This window comes from Excalfactoria chinensis, chromosome Z (genome assembly GCF_039878825.1).
Source record: "Excalfactoria chinensis isolate bCotChi1 chromosome Z, bCotChi1.hap2, whole genome shotgun sequence".
Lineage (NCBI taxonomy): Eukaryota > Metazoa > Chordata > Aves > Galliformes > Phasianidae > Excalfactoria > Excalfactoria chinensis.
In genome coordinates, this window is record NC_092857.1 from 10,422,995 (window position 1) to 10,448,372 (window position 25,378).

Consider the following 25,378-nt stretch of genomic DNA (forward strand, 5'->3'; position numbering starts at 1 on the left):
GATTGGTCAGGCAAGATCCACCCTTGGTGAAACTGTACTGTTTATCTTGGATCACTTCCTCATTTTCCATGTTCTTTAACACAGCTTCCAGGATCTTCCCAGGCATGGATGTGAGACTCACTGGCCTCCTTTTCTTAAAAACTGGAGTGACGTTTCCCTTTTTCCTGTCACAAAGACTTCTCCTGACAGCCATGACTTTTCAGAAAGATGGAGAGTAGTTTAGCAACCACATCAGCCAGTTTCACCATCAGTTCATCGCAGAACCCTGCGATGCATGTTGTCCAGCCCTATAGAATTATAAACGTTCAGCCTCATGAGGAGATCTCTGACTTGCTCTGCTCTTAGAGTACGATGGATATGCCTCCCAAACCCCACCTAGAGTTTTAGGGGTGTTAGAGGCATGGGAAGCTTTAATGCCAGTGGCAAAGAGTTTATTTAGTACCTCAGCCTTCTCCATGTCTGTTGAAGCTAGTTCTCCCATTTCATTTATCAAAGGGGGGTACACTCTCCTTTGCCTGTCTCTTCTGACTAATGTACGTAGAGAACCTCTTTTGTTAGTTTTTCGTGCCCTTTGCCACTTTCAGTTCCATCTGCTTCTTGGCTTTCTGGATCAGCTTTCTGCATGTCCAGATAGCATCCCATGTATTCTTCCCAGGCTGCATGTCCTGACTCCCGCTACCTGTACAGTTCCATATTCTTCCTCAGTCTGACCAGCAGGTACTTTCTCAGTTATGCCAGTCTCTTGACCTTTCTACTTGATTTTTTATACTGGGCATGGAGAACTCTTTTGCATTCAGAGAGGTGTCTTTAAAGAGCTACCAGCTCCGTTCTATTGCTATATGCTGAAGGACAGCTTCCCACGGGATCCCTTCCAATTATTCCTTAAATACCCTGATGTTTGCTTTCCTGAAGTTCAGGGTTCTGACTCCATGCTTTGCCAGGCCCACATTCCTTGAGATCACAAATTCAATCATGGCATGGTTGATTTGGCTCAGACTGCCTCCAGTCTTACCCTCTTTAATCATCTCCTCTGCACTGGTGAACACCTGGTCCAGTAGTGCTTCACCTCTGGTTGGTCTGTCCAATAGAACAGAGAGTTATCCTCAAGTGACTCCAGGAGTCTCCTGGATTGCTCACAGTCCACCATGTTTGTTGTTCCCAACAAACCTATGGGAAGCTGAAATCCCCCATCAGGATGAGAGTCTGTGAGTATGATTCCTCATCAACAGACTCCCCTTGATAAGGCAGACTGTAGAAGACTCTGACTACTAGCTGTCTATTGATTTGGTTCCTAATTATAACTGACAAGTTCTCAACCTGATTGTGGCTGTTTCTGACGAAGCTTTTCCCCACCTATCCACTTCTTAACCTAGAGGGAAACTCCACTGCTCTGATCCCGTCAACTTCTTCCCAAGGGATGTAAATTCTTTTATAATGTTTTATAATTTCATAGTTGCTGCCTCCTGTGATCCTGCTTGAAAGAGCAGCAGCACCCTCTTCTCTTTCCATCCCAATCTTCCTCTGTCTCTGAGCAGAAATGAGAGTCCAGTCTTTCTCCTCTTGTATGTTATGCCATCTGTTCCCTCAGGGTTGGAAGGTTACATAGCTTCTCCTGCTTGTGAGGAGTTAAGATAGGGCTGTTGGTCTGCCTGTGTCATGATACCATGCATCAATCTCTCTTTGATTGCGGGACACTTCTCAGCTTGGAGATTTCTTCTTCCAACTCATCCATCAGATCAAAACTCAACCTTGACCATGGAAGTTATAGCTACTTAAGATCTTTTCTGAAGTGTGCTGGAATGTATGAGAGTTTCTAGGATGACCTCAGGCTTCTGCTTCAGTTCCTGGGCATGACAGTTGTGCTTTGCAAGAGCCTTGAAAAATCTTTTTCCTTTTTATATTTGGAGTTTTGAAAGTCAGATTATATAACATATTCTGAATTATATTGTTATATTAGAAAACATCCTCTCTTAAGCATTTTTGCCAATAAATGCATTAAAACCATTTTAAAATACAAAATAATTTTCACTGTTCAAAATCATGTTATATGATCAATCAGAATGATACTGCTGTCTCACTCTCTGAATAACTGGTGTGCAGAAAAAAATGTTGGTGATTATTTTATTGCCTATTGAGTATCTTTTATCTTTACATGTGGGCAGCTATTTATTGTTTTAGCTTGAGTGAATAATGTGCTACTTTTTAAAACAGGGATATACATTTGCTTGCGCTTATTTTCCTTCACAAGTACCAATTATTGACCATGGCTGGAGAAGAAACAGTGAAACAGGTGGACCTTTCATCTGACCCAGTAACACTTGTTCTAACAGTACTTAGCAGAATTCAAATCAAGAAATGACCACAACAGAAAGCATAATGCACTTTTTCTCTCATTCATGGACATTTTCAAACATCTTCAGGTAATGAGTCTGAAGCAAGCAGTGCCTGTTACTGTTAACTACCTGATCTTAGAGAAGCCAATGAAAAAAAAAAAACAAAACAGCTAGACCCTCAAGCAGGACATTTGGAAATAGTTCCTTCCTATCAAGGCAATCCCATTTTCCACTGAGTTATTTCAATGAAACTGATTTGTTATTCGGGATTATCTGGGGGAATGGATTCACCTTTTGATCAGACACATGCTTTTTAGTTAGAAGTAATTACATAAAGAATATCAGTTTACCAAAAGCACTCTACCTGATCAGTTTTATGTTGATAAAGTCATTAATAATTAAACATTACTTATGGAATCACAGAATGGCTGAGGCTGAAAAGGACCTCTAGAGGTCATTTAATCTAGCCCCTGTCCTTTTCTTTATTGTGCTTTGGATTTAAATTTTCCCTTTGTTTTTCTTTTGTGTAGTATGAGTGATGGGCATAATTGTGAGAAAAAGCTTGTCAGTAATAATGATAATTGTCTCTCTTCTTGTTAATTACTATTTTTTCTTGTCAAGATTCAATCAAGTTTTGTATGTGATATGTTGTTATAAAGAAACAAATAGTTAGAATGCTTAATTTTTAATTCTTGTTTTAATGGAGTTGTTCAAAACTGAAAAAATACTTTACTAGCAGGGTAACTCTTCTTTTCTTTTCAACTTTTCCCTTACTGTGAAATCCTGCAAAGAGACAAAGGCAGGCAGTGACAGCAGAAAACTAGCAATGAAAATGGCTGTGACTGTTTGTTAAAAATCACAGACTGAAAAGCAGGAATTAATAAGCTGAATTTTACAATACAACCTGAAAAGAGAGGTTCTGAAGACTGGAAGAAGAGTAATTTCATATAAATCGCTCAAGCCATTTTTGCGAAACAACATAAAGAAAAATTTCCATGGAAAGCAAAATAAACAAATAAAACTCATGGCAAATAATAAACAATTTAAGGTACAAAAGCACTCTGACAAGAGAAACTTGGATATGATTTACGTTTGTTTTCTTGGTACTTAAGCTTCAGAATCCCAGAAAGACTACCTATCTGCAGGGACATCAGCTGTTTTCTGTATTTTGCTGTGTTCTTTAATCTAAAGTAAGAATTTTTATTGAATGCACATGCTTCCCTCTTTGTGCATAACAATTAAAATTGAATGGCTTGTTCAATAGAACTACATATTTGAAAAATCAAACAAACAAACAAACAAACAAGAAACCCCAACCCTCCATAAATACTTAAAAATTCTGTGCAAAATCACTTAAAATACAAAGCCTTGCAAGGTTGCTTGTGAACGACTCTCAGAAGCAAATGCAAAAAATAATGCTAATTTTCTTTATTTGCGCTGCTTCTCACAGAAGTATTCCTAGCAAAGAGTATGGAACTACCGTCACAAAATTACAGGAAATGTGCTGAGCAGAAAATAAAGCGTAAAGGCAATAAAAGCCATTCCTTCTGGTCAAATTAGTGCTATGCTCTAACACCAACCATGCCATGCCAAAGTTAAGCATCCAAGTTACTGCTTCTCTAAGATGTAAAATCTAAAATCAGCCTTCTGACCAGAAGAGGAGAATTATGGAGTAGAAATCCGTATCTTTTCAATTAGTCAATGGAAATAGGCTCCTTCTAGAATTGCAAAGTCTGAGATTTCAACATTTTGCTGCTCTCATTGTGAATATTTTTTTCCTTATGCCCACTCCAGATTTCCCTTGTTGCAACTTCTGACCAGTGCCTTCTCCAACTGTACACTTTTTAGAAGAATATGGCTTTTGGGTAGTTGAAGAATATATCTAGATACCCCATTAGCCTTATCTTCTCCAGACTAAACAAATCCTAATCCTTCAGCCTATTCCTGTACATTGTACAGTTCAAGGAACCCTCTGCTGCAGGTTCTTGGCATCTCTCTTGTACTGGAGAACAGAGAGGTGCAGATGCTGGTACACCCTCCTACAATTGCACATAAGTGCATATAATTGTACATCCCACATAAGTCTTAGGTCCTTTTCAACAGACTGCTACCCTGCCAGCTGGTTCTCAGCCCGTAGTGATGCATGGGGATATTCCATCTTTATGAAGACTTCTTTCCTCCATCTTCTCAAGATCTTCCTGGTTGAAACTCTGTCACATGACAGCTCAGTCTGATCTCACCCCCAAATTACTAACTTCTGCATTTGATAATTCTGATGATTCATAATTAAGACCACTGATGAAAATATATTGTATTAAACCACCACTAGAAAGTCAGGAAGCGAAAATACTGTTGAAAATAGGGGCCTGCAGTCTGTCTGTCTACCAATACTGCTCGAGCTATTGATATTCAATGTTCATAACAGAAGAAAATTGAAACTTTGCAGAGCAAGCATTACTAAACACGCTTAAGTTTGCACAGCTATGTGCTGACAGAACTTCCTGTGAAGAAAGTAAGCACAGGCTGATGGATGGCTACAGGAGCTATTGGTCTCGTCTAGAAGATAGTCCTATGGACTGCATTCCACTGTGTATGAGGAGCTAGAGAAATAATTCCCAGTTGCTCAGAGCCCATATCAACGCGTAAGACCAGTTCAAATGATGTGGAGAGATTTACATTTTCACCTGATAGAACATTCACAGAAACATAACAGAGTTTCTGTGGTAATAGTCTGAAACAATGCCTTGTTTTTATGTAGAAGTCAGTTTTCTATAACTGTTTTTTCTTTTTCAGTTTAAAAATAATAATGATGCTTTCATTGAGGATGTTTCTTTTTTTCTTGGTTTAAAACTCTCTTTTTATAGCTTCTCATTTCAGGATGGTAAATCTGACAGTCTGATACCATGACCTCCATTTCAATAGGTCTGTGGAACAGAAGTGTTCAACAGATATTTGTCAAAATATGTATGTCAAAATTGCAGAAGAAAATTATTTATAATTACCTAATGACACACACTTATGTTTGAATATAATGTGGTAACTCAAGTTTCACTATTTAATGCCTGTCTACGTTGCTTTTCCAGTTCTTTGTATCTTTCATTCTTATGGTCCACGAAAAGCTTTTTTATGTAGATGAGATAGATTTGTTGTGAAAAGCTTATTTGTTGCAGAAGGTGCTTCAGTTCTGCAGAATTTTTAACAAAATCCTTCACTAATATTAGTTTGCTGTTATGCAAAACAACAAAAATATATATATATATAATTAACACAAATATATAAGCATGTTTTCATGACTGTTTTGCTTCCTGGTTCCAACTGCTTACACTCACCTTATAGAAATTTGTAAGCATTTATAAGATTTGCTCTTACACTTCTCCAGGCTGAACAGCCCTGAGTCTCACATCCCTTCCTCAGGTCACCTCAGGAACTCAGTACTCCAGATGTGGCCTCACCAGGGCAGAGCAGAGGAGGAAGATCCCCTCCCTCGACCTGTTGGCTGCAAGTCATTTTAGTGAAACCCAGGGTACCGTTGGTCTTCCTGGCCACAATGGCACACTGCTGGCTCATGGCCAACCTGTTGTCCACCCAGCTTCTTTCCTGCAGAGCTCCTTTCCAGCAGGTCAGACTCTAACCTGTATTGATGCATGAGGTTATTCTCTTACAGGTGCAGGACTCTGCACTTGCCATTGATGAAGCTCATAAAGCTCCTCTCCACCGAACTCTCTAATCTCTCCAGGTCTTGCTGAATGGCAGCACAGCCTTCTGCTTGTCATTTACTCCTCCAAGATTTGTATCATCAGCAATTTTGCTGAGGTTATAACCTGTTATAACCTCCATAGAAAGTCTCACTGTTGTAAACACCAAAACCCTTATACTGGCAGCAGCCACATAGCCAGGAGTTGATTTATATTATACATCTATTTCTGGCCGTCCTCTTTCCTCAGTTGGCAAAGCTGAGATAAAGATAACGGGCACCAGTGTTTTTCACTTGTGCTCCCAGAAGCTTGTAATCATTTTGACTCTGCTCATGTTCTTCCAGCTTCCAGTGTTGTTCATGTCCATAGGAAAGAGCAACAGCAGATAGCAGTCCAATTCATTGCAAACTGCTGAAGGAATCAGCAGATGTTATAGTTGAATCCCTCTTCAGCAGTATACCAAAGGCTGTGGGAAGGTAGCTAACAGTATACCAAGCTACAAGAAGTACCAAGAGAAATGTAGGTCTATTCCAACTATCCTGTCCTTTCCTGTCTTGTCCTGCTATCCCATCCTACTGATGCAATGGGAGATCCAAGGTATAGGTCAAATCACCTTGCGTGAGAAATGTAGAAGTTACCAACCTTTTGAGGAAGTGCTCATTTTATTTTTTAAAAAATATTTATTTATTTGTTTATTTATTTGTTTATTTATTTTTGTTAAAATCCTGTCTGTGGAACGGGGTAAAGTTGTTGTTTTGATGCAGTTACTCACAGAAAACAGATGGTATTGTGAGGTCCCTTTAAACCACTTTTCAGTTCTAAGGAAAAATCAAGCATACAAAAGTCATTTATAACATGTATTTCTCTAGCCTGTTTTTAGGTTACATTTCTAAGCAAGCAATACTGAAGACAGTTTTTTTCTCTAACTGTTGAAAAGGTCTGCTTTTTACTAGTAGTACTTTTAAAGTAGTACTTTAAAACTGACCAGCACAGATGGACCCCAATTCTTCCAAAAACAGTTACCTAGGAAACCTTGCCAACCAGTTCTTTGTACAGCATCATGCATGTTCCCCTCCATAACTGGGGCTGAAGTTTTACTGGCAGTTTTCCTTCTATCACCAAATATTTTAAATGTGAATACTTCACGGCCAAGATAGACACCAATTGCCACTCCATGCATGAGACCATCTCTGTTTACCAGCACAGATCTAGAAGGGCACATTTCCTAGTCAGCTCACTTAGTATCTGCACCAGGAAGTACCCGTCAAGGTGTTTCAGTAATCTCCTGAATCACAGAATCACAGAATTGTAGGGGTTGGAAGGGACCTCTAGAGATCATCGAGTCCAACCCCCCTGCCAAAGCAGGCTCCCTACACCACGTCGCACAGGTAGGCGTCCAGGTGGGTCTTGAATATCTCCAGAGAAGGAGACTCCACCACCTCCCTGGGCAGCCTGTTCCAGTGCTCCATCACCCTCACTGTAAAGAAGTTCTTGCGCACATTTGTGCGGAACTTCCTATGCTGAAGTTTCAGTCCATTTCCCCTAGTCCTGTCCCCACGCACTACTGAAAAAAGACCAGCCGCGCCACTATGGCTCCCACACCTCAGGTATTTATAAACTTGGATCAAGTCCCCTCTCAGCCTTCTTTTCTCAAGGCTAAACAGACCCAGTTCCCTAAGTCTCTCCTCATAGGGGAGATGCTCCAGGCCCTTCACCATCTTTGTGGCCCTCCGCTGGACTCTTTCCAAGAGATCCCTGTCTTTTTTGTACTGGGGAGCCCAGAACTGGACACAGTATTCCAGATGAGGCCTCACCAGGGCAGAGTAGAGGGGGAGGATCACCTCCCTTGACCTGCTGGCCACGCTCTTTTTAATGCACCCCAGAATGCCATTGGCCTTTTTGGCTACAAAGGCACGCTGCTGGCTCATGGCCAACCTGTCGTCCACCAGGACGCCCAGGTCCCTCTCAGCAGAGCTCCTCTCCAGCAGGTCTTCCCCCAGCCTGTACTGATGCATACAATTATTTCTTCCTAGGTGCAAGACTCTACACTTGCTTTTGTTAAACCTCATCCGGTTTCTTACTGCCCAGCTCTCCAGCCTGTCCAGGTCTTTCTGAATGGCAGCACAGCCTTCAGGCATGTCAGCCAGTCCTCCCAACTTCGTGTCATCAGCAAACTTGCTGAGGGTGGTCACTATCCCCTCATCAAGGTCGCTGATGAAGATGTTGAACAAGACCGGACCCAGCACAGACCCCTGGGGAACGCCGCTAGTTACAGGCCTCCAGCCAGACACTGCACCGCCAACGACAACCCTCTGCACTCTGCCAGTCAGCCAATTCTCGATCCACTTTACTGTCCACTCATCTATCCCATTTATTTTAGATTATTTTTCTTTCCTCTACACACTATATACATCAGTTACTGTTGTGAATCAGATATGCATCGTTGATCTGAGTAAGATAAAATATGACCTTTTCATCTTTCAGTATAAAGACAGAGAAATATTTAGCAGCTAATTTTCCAGAGTGTTGCACAGCACAGCTACAATTTCAATCCCGTTGTTATGGAGTGGCTCTGCAGTAATCAGGTTTTTTGTTATCTTTAAGATAAAAATTTAACCAATACATTCTAAAAATAGCAGTGACAGATGCTTGGTAACTAGCAAATGGAAATGTATAGACAGAATTTTTATTAATGACTTGGCAGGGAAAGAAGTGTGGCGCGGCCCCAAGAATCCATGTGCATGTTTATATTGAAAGTGCTTATTCTAATGCTTTTTAACATAACCTGTATCTGCCTGTTTTCTTCCTTTTGATGCCTCCTTGGTTATACCTGCTTATTTATTTTGCAAGATCTACTGTAAACGTAATCTAGAAACTGCCCAACCAACAACTGTCTACCAGAAAACAAAAATGCAAATTTGATCAGACCTTCCACAAGTGGAAAATTTGTCATTGCTTGGTTCAGTTTACCTTGTGAGATCACCACTCAGCTGGATCAAAACAAAAGCGAAGGCGATGCACTCTGACTTGGAATTAGTAGGGAAAAATCAGAAGGAACTTTTCCTTATCTATGAAAGAAAACTAAGGAAAGTATCATTTACTGTGAAGAAGGCTCCAGCAAGACCTGATAGTAGGTAAAGGAGGGCTAAAAGAAAGAAGTGGGCAGACTATTTTAGCAGGATCTGTTTTGACAGAACAGGAGGAAATGGTTTCAGACTGAAAGAGGAGATTTAGACTCGATATAAGGAAAAAGGATTTTACAATAAGGATGGTGAGAACACTGGAACAGGTTGCTCAGAGATGTTGTGGATGCGGCATGTTGGTGGCAGGGGGGTTGGAACTTGATGATCCTTGGGGCCTTTTGATCATAAGGTTCTACTTTTCTCCTTCAAAATAAAACAGATTTCATTAGCTCTCACTTTTGGTACTGACTAAATTCAGCAGCCCATTTAAACTGACTACCTCAGTCAAAGCTAATTAAAATCTTTGGCCTTTCAACTTTCTAAAGAACTATAATTCTCTTGGAATTTCTATTACAATTATTATATCAGAGAGATATTTTGTATTCTTCAGACTGTCTCATAAGCTACATTTCATTCCATGTCTTATGGTTGGGAGAGCTTATAATCTTGATTTAAAAGACAAGAACCTGTGCTGTTAAGAGTCAAGGAAAATTCAGTTCTATTCAAAGGCTTTAAACAGAGACTATACCCAGAAAGATAAATGCACTGTAAAACAGTCCGCTGAGAAAAAGAATAGAAAGGGCACATAAGAACCTCCCTAAGGAAAATAAAATTACTCTTCAGTAAAATACAAAAAGGACTCACTTGTAATATTTACTCTAGTAAACAAAATAAGGTTGTAGCACAAACTCAGGCATTTGTATGCATTTGTCCATAACATCACTCTCCTTGTTCAGTTTTAGCTTCAAAATGGTACTCTTCCAGAGGGTATGCAGGAGCATTAGCAAGCAGCATGTACTACTTACTGCTCCCTACAGACAGTATGGGACAATGATACAATTTTTTTGGTGGAAAGAGAATTAAACATGAGTATAGGGTGTGTTGTGCCACACGTTCTTGAAGCAACAGAATTGTCCCTGACTCATTTTACATGCTAACTTTTTACATATAAACTTTTGTCTAATTAATCAGTGGTTTATTTTATTTTAGTAGCTCCAAGTATTCTGGATTTGTCTGAGTTCATCTCCAGTTTTATACTATTCCCTTCTGTTCATCTTTTGCCACTTGCCTCAGCTTCTGCTATCTTTGTGCTTAATTCTTATACTTTAAATCAAATAAGAATTAACAATCTATTTAGGTTGTTGGTTTCTACAACATATATCCTTTGCATTAGAGGAATGTATACTTGTAATCTGAGTATACCATAATAAATAAAGATACCAAAACCTGAGTACTGCAGAGCCACTCCATAACATCGGGACTGAAATTGTAGCTGTGATGTGCAACACTTAATCATTTCCCTTGAGTTGTCTTCCCAGACTTACCTCTCATGAAATACTGCTTATAGGTTTTCAGAGCAACAGTCTGTCAATTGGGAATCTGGTTGATTTATTTTGCTGTACTCTTTTCCTCTGAATAAATCTGAGTATTCAAAGTTATTCGCTGTCACTAGTGATGGTAGATGACTGTTAATTTCTCATTAGAAGCCTTATTTTCTTAATTTTTTTAGGCTACTAATGTCTAGCAGGCCCTTACCACGATAACAGTCTAAATTTCTGTCCCCTTTAAAAACTACTCAGAATTTTCAGCAGGTTTATATGCCACTGCATTTCTAAAAGGGTCTAGCTTCTTTGCAAGGAACAAAGAACAGAGTTGCTCTTTGCTCGGACACCAGAAACAATGCATGTATCTACCATATACATTTGGAAAAAAGAATCTGGAGTTAGAGAGATATTCCTAGAGAGCAAGAATTTTGCACAGCAACAATAGTGAAAGATGAGAACAAAAGTTTGGAATGCATGAACATATATAAAAATGCAAGAGAGAAAAGCCTCAGCATGACCTCATTTCGTTCAAAATCCAACTTACTAAAAGCTTCCAGCAGTTTGTAAAAGAACGTTTCAATGCCCTGAAGCTCACAGTAATGAAATTTATGAGATAGAGGTTATAGCCCTGGATGAACAAAAAATAAATTCAAATTAAACTATAGTGGCACGGGTGCTACAGAAAAGTTCTCTAAATGCAAAAGGCACAGAAGAATAAGGATTAGAGACAACTCAAGCTGTCCACCACAGTGGTTGAAAGAGCAGGTTTAACCAAGGAAATGGGAAAATATAGATTGTTTTTGGTACAAAAGAAGTATAAAAACATTCGTATATGAGTGTGTGTGTGTGTGTGTGTGTGTGTGTGTGTGATGTATAAAGTTTAAGAATAATTTCCCTAAGTAAATGTTTTGAAACTACAAGCTAGGAACAGTTTGAACAGGGGAAAAAAATCTAAAACCAAACCAAACCAAAATAAACCCAAAGCCCATAAAAGCTAAGAGACTTGTATCTGTACCACTCAGTTAAATTTTTGATTAATGTTTTTCTCTCTCTGAGAATCTGAAATTCTGAATGTTGGCAATAGTGTTCAGAAATTGCCTGCTAGTGTGATTTAAAACACACTACGCATTACTCAGACACTAACGAGGTCAAATTGAATTTTACAGTTTAAAAGTGCTACACATTATTTAAAATAGCAGTATCTGTCCTTGTAAATCAAACTACCTAGGAAGATCCCAGGGCACTGGAACCCGATTGACTTTGGCACAGATTTGGTCCACATCAACTTGTGGTCTCCAAATTAGTGTGTTGCAATCTGGAGCTGCACGAGCAGTCAATTCCAGCAGGTGATCTGCATGCAACCGCAGCATTCTGGAGAGCAAGACAATTCGGAATATGGAGACTGAGCACATCATATCAGTTGTAAATATCCATGTAAATATCCATGTAAAAATTCCTGACATATTTAATTTGCTAAAAAAATGACGCAACCATAATGACTACCCAGTATAAAGGAAGACTGAAACACTTCCGTATGAATAGGTATGAATATGGTACTTAAAATACATTTAAGAAAGTGTGAAGATGAATTTTACGTTTTAAAGTATATGTTATTAATGAACAGTAAGTGGTGTTTTATACAACATCAAAGCTGCAAATGCTAATCAAGTATGACACATCTACAAGACATGATGCTTTACTGTGTTACGTTATGTATTGCTTCTATGGAACCTTCCCAGCTGACCAAATGGCTGCTTGGTAAAGCTCAGGGAATTAAAGGGCAGCAGAGAAAAGTGTGCATCTTAATAGCTTCAGCATTTGGTTTTGTTTTCTCTTCACCTGCCCATTCTCAAGTAAAGTATCTTCAATTCTAAAGCTTCAGAGGTGGGGTGAAGGGAAAGCAATTATTCCTTAAACCTAATGTTCATTATTGCTTTTGTCATATTTTGTGCATGCTAAAGGAATGGGATTAAGGGAATACCCTCAGATTAGATAGTACTCTAATGTCGTAGAACTCATAATCCGATTACAGAATGAGCTGCGCACAAGATGCAGAGTGAATTCAGTGTGAATGCAAACATGCACAAGTATGCGCATCATAAGAAAAACTTTACATCAGAATATATCTGATATCATTTACAATTTAAGGAACACTGGTAGCCTAAAACTACTACATCATTATAAGCAACAGTGAAGTATGCCACAGAAGCCATTATCAGCTTCTGTCAGAGTTTTCATTCCAAGTACTGAAACAGTTTCCTAGGAAAGACTTGATAATACTTATTTACAATTACTTAATGAAAGATTGATGCATTTCTCTCAGAAGAAATCACGCTTTCTGAAACAGTCTGCTTATTAACTATGCAACCCATAAAGATGTAAAATAAAGTAACAGGAATGGTTGTGGTGAATGCCAAATTTCTAATGCTTGCAAAAGTGTCAGCATTAGCACTTGCAGTGTTGAGATCACTGGTATCTGAACTTCTCTACCTGCATTACTGTACCTCTAAGACATGAGTTTTACCATATTTTGTAAGATTTTTATTATGGTTTACAATGGAATTCAGAAGTTATTTTCTTCCAGATTAATGATAAAGATAAAATTGCAGGCAGTCTCAAATGATACTTGGAAATCACGATACCACGTAAGATAAGACAATGAAAGCCAAGGAATTTATAGAAATGTTGTTGCCCTTTGACATTTGCAATGGCAGTGACTTTTAAAGAACCCCAGGTATTAGCTGAAGTGTGCTGGACAACGTGTCATTTAACATGTATTAACTAATTAAGATGAACACCAAGGAGCTTTGGTTTCAATAAGATTACTTAAAAGGTTAAAGATACATACGCTCTTAAATGTCCGCCTCAGTAGAGCAAAAATTTTTAAAAAGCCATTTATTTGGATAAAAATGTTAATTCAGTCTCTCACAGAATGTAAATATTTGGCTGTCAGTGACTTGCAGTTCTGAAGTAACTTATATCTGCCAGAAAACCTGGAGATATAAAATTGTATTTCAAATAATTAGAGTTTTATCCAGATTGTATGAACTGTTTTAGCAAGTAGAAAAAAACAACAACAAACAAACCTTAATAAGAGCAACTGTCCCTAACAGAAAACTACTTACAATTTTGTCCAAAGCAAACGCTGACTGCCATCTGGCATGATGCAGGCCAAGTGGCTGTCAGCTAGTGTGACCCAGACTACACACAAAAGGTACCAAAACAGTAGAAGCATGGCTGCCACAACAATTCATGACTTCTCAAGGCAGGAGGAGAAAAAGAAAAAGCACAGTAGTTCAGAGTAGAAGAAAAAAGGCTGAAACAAGTGAAAACAGCAGATAGGAATAACTGGGAAAATCTTACATGGTAACGAGAGCAAACAACCTGCGAGTACTCAGAACAGTGAAAAGCCAAGGCTACTTCTGAATTACCCAGTTACCTCTTTTTCAAGGTCTTCAGACTCCCACACATTTAGAGAATGGATATGAAATCTTGTTTTCAAGGTTTATATGCCACAAATAGCTAGTTTTGCACAGTTATATGTACAGCCAGTAAATTTTGTTCATTATACTATCAGTTGACCTTAGTCACTGGCTGTGCAATTAATACCCATAGTGACAGCTTGGACAAAGGATTTGGCATCCATGGATGGCTTCAGTGGTTGAGTGAACCAAAATAAATTTTTGGATTGAAGGACTGCAACCTTCCAGCTCTCACTGTTCTCAAATCCCTACTTCACAGAGCATAGTAAGCCATTCTGTACGCCTAATACCTGGCTTTCTTTAAAAAATAACATCCTTTGTCTAGAATGACCAAGAAACACAATACCAATCAACATGAGTTCTTACTTCATAACTTTCAGTACATAATTGTTTCCATCTACATTTGATTCTTAAGATTAGAATATGTGTTCTTTTGGAAGAGAAGATTTAGTTACAGTCTTGATAATCAAAAGAAAAAAAAATAGCTACAATTTCAAACCACACATTAATACACATTGGCAATTACTGATGTTCATTCAAGAGTGTCAAACATTTCCTCATCAACATACACAACAGTTTAAATTTTAATTTCAATTAATTATGAAACGATTTAATTAAAATTAAATGTTAAACTCTGTAATCTTATGTAAGCTTTACTATCTGCTTACTTTTTTGTATAAGCCCATTTCTCTAAGCAAACTTGGTTTATGTATGTGCCAGACTGTGCACCAAAGCTTTACGAGGTTTCTTCTTTGTCTCTCTTGCTTCTATGTAATGTGCAAGTTCCATTATTTAACTCTATCTGACTGGACCATCTCACTTACTGCAATAAGTGCAAGGCCTGGACCACAGAAATAGCCACGGAGTACAGCTCCTGTAATAGATAAAACTCTTCTGGCACATTCATTTTCCTCTCACTCCAGAACCAAGATGCAGACACATCAGCATTTTCAGTAAAGCTTGTTTTGTAAAGAGTATGATTTGCAGAGGAAAGCACTGGGCTAATTTCATTCAAGTCTTGTCAGACACTTCTACTTCAGCATTTTAATGCAGACAGGAAAGGTGCAGCTTGGTCATGTTTTATAAAACATCTGTCAAAGATGGAATCTTTGCCACATTCTTTTCAAGTTCTGAGCAGGCAGGTTCAAACAATTCCTAAACCTAAGAATATAATATACAGAATCGATATACAGAATGTGTCTCAGTATTCAGTAGGGTTGTGAATATATAAAGTATGGGACTGCCAAAACGATGGGTATAAAAGAAAGAGCTGGGACCTGAAAAGTAGACTGTGGGATGGAAAAATCTCAGGAGCAGAAGACTCCACGTAAAGTTGGATGATGTGACCTCTGGGTTGCAAAGACTTCATAGCTTTAAGCCGTCATTAAGAGGGCTTGTGTGAAGCTGTTGGGATCAACCTCTGACTTCCCTCCCCCAGCCTTAACATTCTTCTGTCACCGTCCAGGCATCTTTAACTAGGACTGATTTAGAACTCGGAATTCACGTACAATTAATTTCCCATCAGCTATCTCCTACACTCCCAACAGGCCTGTGACCTTAACCTATCCCTCATCCCCACACAGAACTTCCTGATGTTCAAATACTTGCTTCCATCAATCCTAATTTTAATTGTTGGAAATGAAGTAGTGCTGCAATCTAAGATGAGAGAAATAGAGAGGAAAATCTCTGCATCCATAACTGCAGTCTCTTTACAACAAAGATACAAAAGCAGAGAGGTATCTCAGATTGAATGTATTTTGTCACAGTAAATTTCAACCAACTTTAACACTCCTTGTGTATTTCTGATGATGCAAAGAAATTAATACTACATCCACTTATCTCTTTAAATGTTTCATTTCTATACATCTTTAATTCCAAAAACAATACAAAGTGTACTTGTTCTGAGAAAAAAAAAAATAATAATAATAAAAATCAGTGAAAAGAGTTCAAATGAAACAGAAAGAACTGCCATGTCCTGGAGTTTCTCTTCAGCTTTGACAAGGACTTTTTTCATTCCTTTCCTGTTCCTCCTTATTTTTTAGTTCTGGCTAACCGATTCCTTCATTTCTTTCACAACTCATGTCTTTCATGAATTTGATGACATGCGTATGGTTTCTGGGTAGATAAAAATTGGAATCAATTTAAAACAGCACTACTTCATTAGTATCACTGCAACCAAATTTCCTGTTTAAGTTACAGAGGGAGACCACTGATGAATACAGAAATTACAGGACAGAAGGCTAAGCAGAATGAAGACTCTATTTTGCAGATCAAAGCCTCATCTAGTCTAAACATTTGTTATGTTAAAAAGTATATATATTGCTTCTACACCATGTCTGTGGCCATCCTCAGGGCCAAGAGAGTAACAGAAATTAATGTATATCATCCTTCATACCTGAAGACAATTTTGTAGGACTTTGTCAGAAAGTGTAGACATTACAGCCTAACTTCATACTATTATCTATTTTGAGAACTTAACGATAAAGCTTCAATGAGAAATCACAAATGTACATCTTTAATCAAATTAGATGCACTAAAAAGCCCTGTTCAACTAAAAGCTTCTGCATTGACCAAGCACTGTATGTAAATTCTATGTTCTCCATCAATTGCAGAAAAAATGCATTAATTTGAAAGAATAACAAATATGTCCAAATTACTGCTAACCTACTGAAGTCATGTCAAAAAAGAAATGGTTGAATACTGCTGGCCTCCTGAGACAAAGAGAAGGCTTAGGTACTTAAGGATTTCTTTGCCTTACTCTTGACAGCCAATCTTGTGTCTCTCAACTTCTTAGTGGGGGTCAGGGGAACAAAATCCCTCCCAGTGTAAGAGGAGAACAGGTCTGAGACCACTGGATGAAGCTGAAGGTGTACAAGTCTATGGAGCTGGACAACGTGTATCCCAAGACTCTGAAGGAATTCACTGACATGGTTGCCAAATTACTGTGCACCATATTTGAAAAATCATATCTGTCAGGTGGAGTCCCCAGTGACTGGGAAAAAGGGAAATACTCCTCTAATGTTCCAGAAAGTGAAAAAAGAAGACTCAGTAAGATATAGGGCAGCGAGCCTCATGCTGTGCCTGGGAATATCATGGCACAGATTGTCCTGGAAGAGATGTTATGGCACAAGAGGTGATCAGAGGCAACCAGCACAACCTCACCATGGCCAGATCATGCCTGACCCATCTAGTCCCCTTTTATGATAGATTGATGGCATTGGTGGACAAAGGAAGGGCTGTTGCAAGGCCTTTCATATGGTTTTGAAACACATCCTTAACTCTAAATTGGAGAGATATGGATGTGAAGGCTGTACTATTTGGTGGATAAAGGATTCATTGGATAGCCATAGCCAGACAGTCCTTGTCAACACCTCCATGTCCAGGTGGAGGCTGGTCACAAGTGGTGTTCCTCTGGGGTCTGCCATGGACTGGTGCTCTTCAACATTGTTATCAGTGACATAGACAGTACTCTCAGCAAGTTTGCTGATGGCACCAAGCTGAGAGGTGAAGCTGACACAATAGAAGCATGGGATGCCAGGCAGAGGGACCTGGATACACTTGACAGATGGGAACACTAGAATCTAATGAGGTTTAAAAAGGCAATCCCAGAGATAAGTGGACTGGGAGAAAAATTCATTGGGAGCAATCCTGCAGAGAAGGACTTGGGGGTTTTTGTGGATGAGGAGATGGAGATAAGCCAGCAGTTTGTGACTAAAGTCTCGAAGGCCAACAGTATCCAAAAGAGCACTGGAAGCAGGGAGAGGAAGGGGATTATTGTGCCCCTCTGCTCTGCCCTTTGAGGCCCCATCTGGAATACTGTGTACAAGCCTGGGGCATCCAGTACAAGAAAGATGTGGAGCTGTTGGAGTGTGCTAAGAGGACAGCAAAGAGGATGATCAGACAGCTGGAGCACCTCTGCTGTGAAGAATGGCTGAGAGAACTGGACTTGGTAAACCTGGAGAAAAGAAAGTTCAGTGCAGATCTCACTCCAGTACTTGAAGGGAGCTTATGAGCAAGAGGGGGAATGACTTTTTAACCAGTCTGATTAGGAGAAGGAAGAACGACTTTAAACTAAAAGAGAGGAGATTTAGATGATTAGATGTTAAGAAGAAATTTTCTATTCAGAGGTTGGTGAGGCACTAGAACAGTTTGCACAGAGAAGCTACGAGAGCCCCATCCTTGGAGGCATTCAAGGTTGAGTTGGATGGGATCCTGGGCCCCCTGAGATGGTGGGGACAATTGTGCCAATGGCAGGAGTGTTGGAACTAGATGACCTTTATGGTCTCTTCCTAATCCATTCAATGATTCTATGAATCCATACATAAATTAACCCTCCAAAAGGGGACTGCAGTGGAAGACAAGTGGAAAAAAAATGAAATATAAAACATAAAAGAAATTTTCCATGTTAACTGGGAAGTCTGTGGGAAAGAACTGTTTTTAATTTTCCATGGTTGTGATCAGAAATATTTATTTCTTTGCTGACATTTAGAGAGTTTAATATCAAATATAAAAGCCCTCCAAAAAAAGTAACAGAAACAATTTTACAATCATATTCTTTCAGAAATAAAATGCACCGTAAGACATCACAATCACAGGAAAAATATTTCCATTGAGTTTTAGTTATCACGTATAGCGTTTTGTAATTTTACTGATCAACCTGTAGTCTAAAATCTCCTAAAGTCCTAATCCATACGATGCAGAAATGGTTGACATCACTGAGTGAAGATTTTATACCTCTAATTTTTCCAAAGGGACCAAGTTATTTGAAAGGGAATAGCCAAGAACAAATCAAAATAATTTGCTCAAAAAATAGCACAAGCCTACCTAGGTAATGTCTATTGTAATTGTTTCTTTTATTCTCTCCTTACTTTCTTTCTCTTAGTTTTTTCCTGGATTTGCATTCTTATATTTCAGCACAATTATTATTTTTTTTTAATTATTGGAGGAAGAAGCAAAGTCCTTGTAACTGCAGCAACTCAGACACAGTAATTTTATAAATCACTTGGACCTAAAAAATCCATATGCAGAATAATGTAACAATATATTGTAATTTATTTAATATGAAATAAAAATATTTTTTGCATGTAGCCATTTTTTGTGGTTTCATATCTACTCACTAATTTCTCATAGTCCTGGTTAGCAAATTTTACTAGGAGATGAACAAAACTAAAGGCATAAAATAACTCTTAATTACCTTCATTTCACTCTAAGATTTCATAATTGAAAACTACTGAATTGCCAATCATGAGATCAGGCTACCCAGAACCTCACTCAACCTGGATCAGTCTATTCAAATTACCTAAAAACATAGGATGCAGATTTAGAGGCATGTAGAATGGATGTAGATACTCATAAATCACAGATGAAATAAGAATTCAAGTGAACTAAGACACAGATATGCATCCTGGCAACAGAATAAAATGCACAAATTGCACCCAAATTGCTCTTCAATTGTTGTAATTATTAAAGAGTTGCCATATTAAATGACAGTTCAAAAAAATTAGAAGTTTGATAGTGCTGAAACGGTGATGTCATTTCCTTATTTCTTCTCTTTCCTGGCTTTTGAACCAGATCCTTTCTTCCCACCCTCAATAACACAGTTTCCCTACCCTCCCTCACTGTCCAGGATATGGCATAAACGTGATCTCAGGATTAAATATTTAATGAAGTAAACAGATTCTGTTTCTCCCAGGTTATTTCCCTAAAATTTTAGTGAGCTACCTATGTTCCTGTGATCAAATAAATGCCAAACGGTGCAAGGTTAGCAACAGAAATGTCGCTAAAACTGTGGAAGGATAAACAGGATAGGGAGTTCCCATTCTGCACTGGAAAGTTGTTTATGTGCCTGCACCTACTTCATGAGTCCAGGTCTTGCATAGCGTGTTTTCAAGAGGAAGTACACCATTCATTTATTTAATCTGTGATCTGTATCAAAGTTTCAGGATGTATTAATATCTACTGAGAGAGAGAGAAATGAAGTCAAGAGAATTTATGCTTAACAAACATACAAATGGGACCATGAATATTTAGAAAAAACTGTAGTTGAAAGAAGTAATCATGAAAGCACTACAGGCAATTCAGTTCAGTAAAGTAAAATACAAGCTGGAAAGGTCATTGTAACTTGCCCATCCAGGAACGAGGAAGTAATGTTCCCTCTTTAATGAGTTTAACCGTGATGAACTTTGAATAGATTGTGGTGCAAGAGACAATACTTTCAGAATGACAAATCAGTACCAACCTCACTTCAACCACGTGCCTTTAGCAGAGTTTGTATCCTATATCCTTATATTCCTGTACAGTCAGTGAATAGAAACAAACTGTTAAAGTCTGTGACTCGTCTTACCCGTTTTAGATTCATATTGAAGGACAAGACAAATCTGAGAAGCTGTTATTTCTTCACCAACTTTCAACAGGGAATCTATGCAGGCTGTTGTGAGTATCCACACTGATAAAACTGCAGTCACAGTAGCAGTCAGGAGGGATATGAAAGAGAAACAGCAAAAATAAATCAGAAAAAAATACAGAGATCAGAACAGCCCTACAGACAACTGTGAATGCTCTGTGAAGGGCTTGTTTTCAGAGTCTGAAATGCATGTCTGAGATTGATACCCACCCCTTTTTCGTGAGATCCCACTCTGCCCTCAAATCAACCAAAAATAATGAGAAAACTCTACTCATCTTGATAAAGTTACGACTCAGACCTAAAGTCTGAGTGAGAACGAGATTAGAGTTTATTTTAGCAAAAGTTTTTCAGGGTGGATTAGAAAAGTATTTCAGGCCAACAAACCACCTTTTTATTTATTTATTCTTGCACCATATTGTATTGATGATCATATTCACTGGGATCTTAATGTAACTAACATAATTAAGTAATTAAGTCTCTAAGAAAATAAAAACAATATGAGTATTTATATAACATCTACCCCACATGCTCAGTTGAAAGAAACTCTGTTACTGCTGCCAAACTTTCTTAATAATTGTGGGCAATTTTCATACTCTGTTCAATTTTACTTCATAAACTACTTTGTACTGAATGTATATTACCGAGGGCAAAGGGGCAGCCCTGTTCTCTGTGACCTGGATTTTGAGAGAAGATGAGATGGACTAAGGTTAGTAATGATGTGCTTAGAAGGAGAAGGAGCTCTGCAGCAATGGATGGCAGAACCAGTCAGAAAGTTCATATCTACCAATATTTACTAATTGTAACCAAATATAGCAAATTCTAACAGCAGGCAGACAGTGTGCTGAAATATGCTTTTATTATATGGGGGTAAAAAACAACCAACCAACAACCAAAAAAAACTTGTCCTCTAATCATAGCTGTTTTTTTGTTTACTGACAAAGAGTCATTTCATACTACTACATAAGCCACTTACAGTAAAATAGCATCTTCTATACATTAAATATTGCTTCAGCTATTAACCCATTTAAAATTCTTGAAATCATCTCACTGATGTATAGAAAGAAATACTCACAGCTTGCAGTTTAACCTTCTATGTCAACAAGGCCTAGATGGGTCATAGATACCTACAAAGAGAAAACATAACAGGAATGAGGGGAGTCGAGAGGAACAATTTCAATTCCAGAGAGTGACTGGAACAATGTTTTTGTTTTCAAAATTTTCTGCTATTTTGTTTTATATATATATATATATATATAGACAAGAAGACCAATATTTTTCCTACAAGGAATCTGCATTTAGAAACTTTAAAAGATAAAGCATCAATACAATTTGCTTAGCAATCATAGCCTACAATCTTCTGTGAAAGATGGACAAGTTGAAGGTGCTAGCAATCTGTTCATTCTGCTTCCTTTAGAAGCAGTTAGAACATAATTTCAGTGCATTAGAACAGAAATGCGGGCTTTTTAGTTATAGTAATGACATACAAACTTATTGAGTATGTGTCACTACATAAATTCTGTTTTTCATAAAAGCAGGGGTTCTTGCCCTGTAATTGGACACCACACAATTTTGTGTTGAGTTTTTTACATTTTACTGTTAATTCTTTCTATCTCTGAAGGCATTCTGCTTTGTATATATTTTCCCTTCATTATGAAGCAGACCACAGAACAAAACCAAAGCTCCTTCTCTTAGTGCCCTTTCCTTTGCACTCAAACAAAGCAAAATAATTTCTGGAAGGCTGTAATCAAGCCAGGGAATGCTGTTTAGAAGTAAGTTTTCTGCATGACTCTAATAGAAATGGTGAGTTTCATTCATCCAGTAGCAGACTGAATTCTAAGTGTTCTTTCCCACATGATCTGAGTTTAAAATAACAATTTAGTGACTGTGGTTGTCATTATTTCAGATCTAAAATACTGCAAGCATGTTAAATTGGACTGAGCCTGAAAATTATTGTGCTGCTTCATACAAATAGTCCAACACTCTCAGAGAATAAACTACTGCTGTGACATATAGAAAATGAAGGGATGATAAAAGCAGAAAATCAGTGAATATTTAGGAAGAAAATCCTGCATTTGCCTCCCAGTTTTTAAGCAGTGCTTCATTATTTAACATTCAGAAACTTATTCTTCCAGTCTCCTCAGTTTCTTGAAAATGTAGAGCAGCAACTCAACACACCAAGAGAAAATGTACAAACATTTACGATTTATTGCATAATTACATTTCTTTGTGCATTGTTTTCAGTGCATTCATTATTACAATAATATTTTTTTTTCCTATTATGCTTGATAAAAATTGAAGCTTCCTCTAGCAAGACTTACAATCTATAAACTTTTCATACTTCTTATCACTGTTGTTCTGCACTTAAAAACATCACAGTTCTGATCTTGCTTTCTTCTTCCTTTTTTTTTTTTCCCCTCCTTTTTTTGTTTTCCTTTTTGACTTTCATCTTGCAGCAGTCAAATATGGGGTGATTTTGTCTCAGAAATACCCCTCAGTTTCAGGAAATTAGTAGCATACAGTTTATATTGCACTGGTGGGTATACAACTAAAGCAGCTAAAAGAAAATATTTCCTGAAATACTTTGTAGATAACAAAGAATTCAGTTCATTAGTTAACTAACAATAAAGTCTCATTTTAAATATCTGAAAACACGTGAAAGAAAGAAAAAAAAAAAAAGTCAAACAGAAGGAACAGAGCAACTGTTTTTAAATTAGGTTAATAACAGATGACATGGAAAAAGTATGGACGAAAAAAGAAGTGGAATGTCACGGTGCAGAAAAGGAAATGGGAAATACAGATGCTTTCTCCAACACATGAGTGGTAGGTTGGACGTAATGATCTCAAAGGTCTTTTCCAACCTGAGGAACTCTATGATTCTGCAATTAGTCACTGAAATAGCTGGCTCAAATCAGATAAATGAGTTCATTGCCTTGATAAGGGAAACAGGATCAGGATCAGGATTAGAATAGGGATTCTACACCTAAATAGGCAAGCACAGGCATTTTAATACACTGTAATACTGAGAGTGGGACAAGGATGATGACATACAAAGTATGTCTGTGACATACTTTGGAAGATCAGGAAATCTGAGAAAAAGAAGAAAATAATAATTTAAACCTATAAACATGATAAATTTCACAGGGGTGCATTGCCGAGTTGGAAGGGAAGGGAAGGGAAGGGAAGGGAAGGGAAGGGAAGGGAAGGGAAGGGAAGGGAAGGGAAGGGAAGGGAAGGGAAGGGAAGGGAAGGGAAGGGAAGGGAAGGGAAGGGAAGGGAAGGGAAGGGAAGGGAAGGGAAGGGAAGGGAAGGGAAGGGAAGGGAAGGGAAGGGAAAGGGAAGGAAAATGAGCTATTCCATTGACTACAGCCAGGAAATCCAGTAACTTAGGTGAGTCCTCCAAAATGTACAGGCTGCAGTCAAAATGATGTTGCTAAGGAGCTGATCTGCAGCTGCATTTATCACATTCCTGATAACTGATGGGCAAATCGTAAGTAAATAAAAAAAACAATAAAGGCATAACCCAGTGAGAACCCAGTGAGAACAAACACACAAACATATTTACCCCTCTCAGGACTGAATTTCAAGTAGAGAAATTACATTAAAATGAGGTGGCTTATTAGACAGAAATCAAAAGGGAAATTTTAGATATTACCTCCTTGTATGCGTCTTATTTCAATGACACAACAAGAGATTTTCAGTAAAAGTAGAAGGTTTCTTATCAGGGATAATGGAAAAATGTGTTTCAAAGGTACATAAGAGTGGAAGGTTTGAAACAGAAAAACACAATTAACTATTAAAAATATTGCCAAAAGTAAGTGAAAAACACTAAACTGAAGGAACACATATACAAAGTAACTGAATTACTAGTGTAGAAATTCAGCCTCAATTCCAGTGTAGTCCACTGCAGCTCATTAGTGCATGTGTACTATTGCCCTGACTACAGGCTAAGTAATAATTCTATTTCTCACTTATTTGCCATCTGACAACATTACAAATGAATCCAGTCTACGGTGGGAAAAACTGCAGAATAGAAGAGCAACAGCAACAAAAGGAAAATGCACATCAATACTGACAAAACAAACAATTTTATGAAAATAACCATTCTGGAAGCAAAGAAAAATAACAAATTATAAAGCAAAAGATACACAGGCATCCTGAGATTTAGTTATACCACTCTCACAGTTACTGCCTCACAATGAATGTATACTATGTCTAAATATTGTGTGCACATTAAAATCAGTTTAATAGTGTTGCATTTCCTTTCTGTATCCATCTCAAGATTTTAAGTGTAAAAGCTGTCACTGTATTTCCAGAAGGGAGTTCACATAAATAATGTGCAGGTAGGTAATCTATGGAATAGAGCACAAGAAACTAAAGACAGGGAATGACGAACAAGAATACAAGAAAAAAGAATTAAGATGAGATGCAAGTAGGAAACAGAATTAACTGTCACAAAGGAAGTTACGTGTGTGACTACTGGATTAAAAAATGGAGCACTACCTTTGCTCACAAACCCCATCTGTATGGAGGACACTAATCCAGGTGACAGAAAAGCTAGAAAGTGTTTTGTAATTGAGCAAACAAATGAGATACATATGACAAGTATATAAACACAAGTAACACAAGTATATTTGGACAAAAAATATAGAATTATTCTTTAAAAAAGCAAATACAAAGACAGAATAATAAATAGTGAATTTGTAACAAAAGATTGTTTTATTAAATATCCCTCTTCATGTCTGAGAAATCATAATATTTTTCATATTTTTCATTTGAACACCTTCCACAAGAAGGCGTGCTTTTTTATAAACCTGTTTTTAAGCCCAAGAAGAGATTAGCTGCACTTACTAGAAGCGATTCACTCTGGCTCAAAACAGTTGAGAATCCAAAGCAAGAAATGTAGTATTTTTTCAGTACCCAGTAGACCAGTAGGCCAGCTAATGCTTGAAGTTGTGTAG

At 38.0% G+C, this 25,378-nt stretch overlaps 1 protein-coding gene across 3 annotated transcripts in view; it reads right to left on the reverse strand.

The window, feature by feature from the left end:
• Nucleotides 1-25,378, reverse strand: part of PRLR (prolactin receptor) — a 165,635-nt gene that overhangs the window by 101,903 nt on the left and 38,354 nt on the right. For all 3 annotated transcript variants that reach the window (XM_072359386.1, XM_072359387.1, XM_072359385.1), the window contains 2 exons: nt 21,493-21,544; nt 20,361-20,471 (listed from right to left, as the gene is read on the reverse strand). The gene's annotated coding sequence lies outside the window, so the exon portion shown is untranslated. The remainder of the gene's footprint in view (nt 1-20,360; nt 20,472-21,492; nt 21,545-25,378) is intronic.